Below are 6,707 nucleotides of genomic sequence, written 5' to 3'. Positions count from 1 at the left end.
ATATACATTCTTTTCAAGTGCTCATGGTACATTTTCTAGGATAGACCACATATTAGGGCAGAAAACGAGTCTCAAGAAATTAGAGAAGATTGAAACTATATCAAGCATCTTCACTGACGACAATGGCATGAAATTAGAAATCAACTACAATAGGAAAACTGAAAAACACTCAAACACTTGGAAACTAAACAGCATGTTATTAAACAATGAATGGGTCAACAATGAGATCAAGGAAGAAATAAAAAATTTCCTTGAAACATATGAGCATAAAACAACTCAAAATCTGAGGGACACAGCTAACACAGTCCTGAGAGGAAAGTTCATAGCATTACTGGCATACCTTAAGAAGCTAGAAAAAGCTCAAAAATAAACAACTTAATCCTGCAACTAAAAGAGCTAGAAAAGAACAGCAACTAAGTCTAGAGGAAGTAGAAGGAAGAAAATAATAAAAATCAGAGCAGAAATAAATGACATAGAGACTAAAAAAACAATGCAGAGGATCAATGAAACCAAGAGCTGATTCTCTGAAAAAGTAGACAAGATTGATGAACCCTTAGCCAGACTCACTAAGAATAAAAGAGAAAGGACTCAAATAAATAAAATCAGAAATGAGAGTGGAGAAGTAACAACAGACACAGCAGAAATACAAAGGATTGTAAGAAAATACTGTGAAGAAGTGTATGCTAAAAAATTAGACAACCTAGGTAAATGGACAAATTTCTTGAAAAATGTAATCTTTCAAAAATCAATCTGAAAGAATCAGAAAACCTAAATAGACCGATTACAACAAATGAGATCGAAACAGTTATCAATAAACTCCCAACATACAAAAGCCCGGGGCCAGATGGCTTCACAGGTAAATTCTACCAAACATTCAAAGAAGAACTAATGCCTATTCTTCTCAAGCTATTTCAAAAAATTCAAGAGGAGGGAACACTTCCAAGCTCCTTTTATGAGGCAAGCATAATTCTGATTCCAAAACCAGGCAAAGACAACACAAAGGAAAAAAACCCAAAACTATAGGCCAATATCCCTGATGAATTTAGATGCTAAAATTCTCAACAAAATACTAGCAAACCGGATCCAGGAATACATGAAAAAAATTATACTCCATGATCAAGTGGAATTTACTTTGGGGAGGCAAGGCTGGTACAATATTTGCAAATCAATCAATGTAATTCATCACATAAACAAAAGGAAGGACAAAAACCACATGATAATATCAATCTATGCAGAAAAAGCATTTGATAAAATCCAGCACCCATTTATGATCAAAACTCTCAGCAAAGTGGGACTTCAGGGAACATACCTCAACATGATAAAGGCCATCTATGACAAACCACAGCCATCATCATAATCAATAGGCAAAAGTTTAAAGGAATCTCCTTAAGATCAGGAACAAGGCAGAGGTGCCCCCTTTCACCACTCTTATTCAATATAGTTCTGGAAGTCCTAGCCACAGCAATCAAACAAGAAGAAAAAATAAAAGGCATCAAAAATGGAAAAGAAGAAGTAAAACTATCATTATTTGCTGATGATATGATACTGTACCTAGAAAACCCTAAAGTCGCAGTTAGAAAACTACTGATAAATGAATTCCGCAATGTGGCAGGATATAAAATTAATACTCAAAAATCAGAAGCATTTTTATACATCAACAATGATCTATATGAAACAGAAATTAAGTAAACAATCCCCTTCACTATTGCAACAACAAAAAAATAAAATAAAATACCTAGGAGTAAATTTAGCCAAGGAGGTTAAAAACTTCTACTCGGAAAATTATAAAACATTGATAAAAGAAATCAAGGAAGATACAAACAAGTGGAAGCATATACTACGTTCATGGCTAGAAAGAAAAAACATCATTAAAATGTCCATATTACCCAAAGCAATTTATAAATTTAATGCAATTCCTATTAAAATATCAAGGACATACTTCAAAGATATAGGACAAATAGTCCAAAAATTCATATAGAACCAAAAAAGAACACGAATAGCCTCAGCAATCTTGAAAAAGAAGAATAAAGTGGAAGGTATAACACTTCCTGATATCAAGTTATACTATAAGGCCATTGTACTCAAAACAGCTTGGTATTGGCATAAGAATGGGAATATAGATCAATGGAACAAAACAGAGAACCCCGAAATAAACCCCCACCTTTACGAACAATTGATATTTGACAAGGGTGATAATAGCATACATGGAATAAAGACAGTCTCTTTAACAAATGGTGTTCTGAAAATTGGTCAGCTTCCTGCAAAAAAACAAAACTAGACCAACTTACACCATTCACAAAAATAAACTCAAAATGAATAAAAGACTTAAATGTAAGTCATGAAACCATAAGCAGCCTAGAGGAAAATATAGGCGATAGGCTCTCCAATATCACTCGTAACAATATATTTGCTGATTCATTACACGCACAAGGGAAATAAAGGACAGGATAAACAAATGGGACTATAGCAAAATAAAAACTTTTGCACAGCTAAAGTTAATATGAACAAAATAAAAAGGCAAACCACACAATGGGAGAATATATTCGACAATACATCTGACAAGGGGTTAATAATCAAAATTTATAAAGAACTTGTAAAACTCAACACCAGGAAGATAAACAATCCAATCCAAAAATGGGCAAAAGAGATGAATAGACATTTCTCCAAAGAAGACATACAGATGGCCAATAGTCAAATGAAAAAATGCTCAACATCACTAATCATTAGAGAAATGTAAAATAAAACCACAATGAGATATCACCTCACACCAGTCAGAATGGCGCTCATCAACAAAACAACACAGAATAAGTGCTGGCAAGGATGTGGAGAAAAGGGAACCCTCCTGCACTGCTGGTGGGAATGCAGACTGGTACAGCCACTGTGGAAAATAGTATGGAGATTCCTCAAAAAATTAAAAATCAAACTGCCTTTGAACCCAGCTATCCCACTTTTAGGAATATACCCCAAGAATACCATAGCACAGTTTGAAAAGGAGAAATGCACCCCCATGTTTGTGGCAGCATTGTTCACAATATCCAAGACCTGGAAACAGCCCAAGTGTCTGTCAGTGGATGATTGGATTAAAAAGCTGTGGGACATATACATAATGGAATATTATGGGGCCATGAAAAAGAAGGAAATATTATTTTTTGTGACAACATGGATAGACCTGGAAACTATTATGTTAAGTGAAATAAGCCAGGCAGAGAAAGAAAAATATCATATGACCTCACTCATATGAGGAATCCGACAAACAATATGAACTGAGGAGCAGAATAGAGACAGAGGCAGGACCAAAGGATCCAGAAGGAAAGTGGACAGAGGGAAAAGGGATGATAGGGTGATAAGATAAGATGAGAGCAGAAAAGCAAATCCTGGAGGGAAGTGGGGAGGGCATTACAGGGAGAGAGACAGGGGGAATGTACTGGGGAACACGGGTGACATTAGAATCTATGTGAACACAATAAATTTTAAAAAATCCACTAGAAATGAATAAAATTTTTTTTTTAGGAATTATTATTACTCTTCCATTTTTAGAAGTGAAAATATTTCTGTTTAAGCAGTGTATATTTTAAACACATGAAAAAATATAGCTTATTTTAAAGATATAAACTGAATTTTTTTTGAATAGCCATTATGTTCGAAACAAACTGTTTTAGTCTGACATAAGAGTGGGGGTAGGGGTACTCGGAGAAAAGGTAAAGGGATTAAAAAAAGAAAAAGGAAAATAAAAAGACAAACTATTTTAATTTTGAAATAAAAAAGAATTAAAAGACCTTAATTATATACATTTGAAATCTGTTGTAAATATGAATGTTTCTGGTGAGTCTCCTTGAATCAAATTATTCTAAATTGATATCTTTTAGTCTGATTGAAGTAAATTACCCCTCCAAAAAAATTAACAAAAAATTTGTAGCCTGACCTGTGGTGGTGCAGTGGATCAAGTATCGACCTGGAATGCTGAGGTTGCTGGTTCAAACCCCGGGGCTTGCCTGGTCAAGGCACATATGGGAGTAGATGCTTCCTGCTCTCCCCTTCTCTCTCACTCTCTCTTTGTCTCTTCTCTAAAATTAATAAATTAAAAAAAATAGTAATCTTTCAAAAACAATTATGTATTTAAAATGAGGTTTTTTTAAATGTAATTCATTATCACTAACATTTTTTAAGATTTAAAAACAGTGTATATTCTTTAATAATTATTACTGGTTTTTGTTATGATAATATGATTATTATTTTATATCTATTTTATCTGAATCTGATTTAGTTGTATTATTATTTTGGATTGCATTTATCCAAGGTTCTAAAAAACATTTATAAATTCTCATAAGTATAAAATTATTAGTGGGGAAAAAATCCCAATACTGTTATTATTTTCTACTTAAAATTCAGTACAGTGCTTTGAATATTTTAAATAGCATACAGGAAGTATTTTTATTTTTGCTAATTTGAAAGAATAAAGCAGTGCCTACCAGTTAACCAAAAGCAAGATTTCCTTCAAACTTAGCACTTAGAACACAGGTACATGGCTAGTGGTAAGGGAATGTGACCTTGAAAGGCATTGACTGCCTCGCAGTTACACACTAAACCTAAAGGGAAAGTGACAGAACTGCCTTTCAGATAAATGGGATTTTAGAATTTTTTTCTAAAATTAAGTGCATTGATTACATAGATTGACTAGAAGGAAGAGTAGATCAAAAATCTCACATAGAATCAATCAGGCTGGAAGGAGGGAAAACAGTGCAGTTATAACCTGAAACTCTTATGTTCAGATTTTTCTGGAAGAATAGGTATTTATATAGATAACAAAATGTAGAGTTTAGGGAGTAATTTAATACAGGAAGAAGACAATGGATATTATACAATATACTCTGAGCATTGATATAATCCTGTTCCAGATATTAAAAAGACTAAGAAAGTACAAAAGTATAGAAATATTTCTTTCATATTTAGTAAAAAAGAAAGATACCTAAGGTATGATGCATATAAAAATCACATAACAAAATGAAAAATTTTGTTCCCTGCAAAGTACAAAGGGATAGATGCATGTGATTTGATCACTGTTCTTAAGTTGGTTTCTTTGTTATGTCAATTTGACATTTTTTTATGTTCAATGTTTAATACTAATAAAATAAGGCTTAATAACAATTATTGTTAACAGTCTGATAAAATAATATCATAAACAAAATCAAGTCAAATAAAAAAATAAGCATACTGAAAAATAAATGAGCTTATGGAATTACAACTATGTCAAGTTCAACATTAGAATTAATGTACTTTTAAAAATATTTTATTTATTTTTTGGCTTTTAAGTCAGTTTAACTTGAATGTTTACATTATTACATAGCTGTTCTTTTTACTGAATTTATTGGAGTAACATTGGTTAATAAAATTATATAAATTTCAGGTATATAGTTCATCTGTTTATTGTATTGTATGTTCGTCACTCTAAGTAAAGTTAATTTAAGGTGAAACAAATAATTATCAATCCATCCAAAAATTACTTATTTGTCAAAGAAATTTATGAAACATCTATTATGTGTAAGATATTGTGCTAAGTATGAGTTATGAGTGCACCATCAGTTTTAACAAAATAAGATTTAGTTTTCCAAAAAATTATATATAATCTCTAAGTGTGGCAGTTCTCAGGTTGTCTTTTACTTCACTACTAATACTACATTTTATCCAAGGAGAAGATACTCCTTTTAATTTTAATTTGCTAAATAAATGTGAAAGTATACCCAATTAGATGCTTAATAAATGTTTTATTTCATAGCTTTATTGTATACACATACACACTAAAATTCACCAATTTAAAATGTATAGTTGAGTGGTTATTATTATTTTCAAAGTTTGCAACCATCATCACAATTTAATTTTAAAGTATTTTATCATCTCCTCCAAAGTCTCATGCATATTAACAGCCACACCTCATTCTACCTTCCTACCCTACACCCTCCTCACCTATACCCTACTGCCCACCTCAGCCCTAGACAACGACTAATATGATTTCTGTCTTCTGATTTGCTTTATCTGAGATTTCACATAAATAGGATCAATCAATACATGGTCTTTGTGATTGGTTTCTTTCACTTAGCATAATGTTTTCAAGGTTCATCCTTATTTTAGCATGTATTAGTACATCATTAATTTTTTTTGTTGACAAGTATTATTTTGTTGTATGGATATAACAGAATATGTTAACGTTAGGGCAAAAATGTATCCTCAGGGCTTAGAACTGCCCCCTCCCAACCCTTCCTCAGTCAGTATGTGATGAACTGTACTTAACCTTTAAGTTGACCACACAGAAGTCTGTTACCATAGGAGCTTGTTACCAACAGATGCAGGACCAGTGGAGGCAAGAAGAGAATCAGAAGTCCACAAGCCTAGGCCTGCGGCCTGGTAACCAGCATCAACAGAATTTGCCAGAAGGCGGCAGCAGAGTATAAAACTAACCCTCTCAACCTTGCTCAGGGTTGATTCTCTTATCAGACTCAGTCCACTTGCACCCAGGTGTTTGCAATAAATCCTCTTTTCCACACTTTGGGCTCTGTGTGGTTGATGTGACTCCTGCTGTGTCCCAGACCTTTCAGTTAATCCTTAATAAATAATGGGCATTTTTGGTTGTTTCTACATTTTGACTGTGAATAATGCTCCTGTGAAGTTTATTTACAAAGTTTTGTGTGGAATTGCTGGATTATATAGCTCTG

Source organism: Saccopteryx leptura, chromosome 4 (assembly GCF_036850995.1).
Source record: "Saccopteryx leptura isolate mSacLep1 chromosome 4, mSacLep1_pri_phased_curated, whole genome shotgun sequence".
Lineage (NCBI taxonomy): Eukaryota > Metazoa > Chordata > Mammalia > Chiroptera > Emballonuridae > Saccopteryx > Saccopteryx leptura.
The sequence above is the reverse complement of the archived record's forward strand: the minus strand, read 5'-3'. Positions refer to the sequence as shown.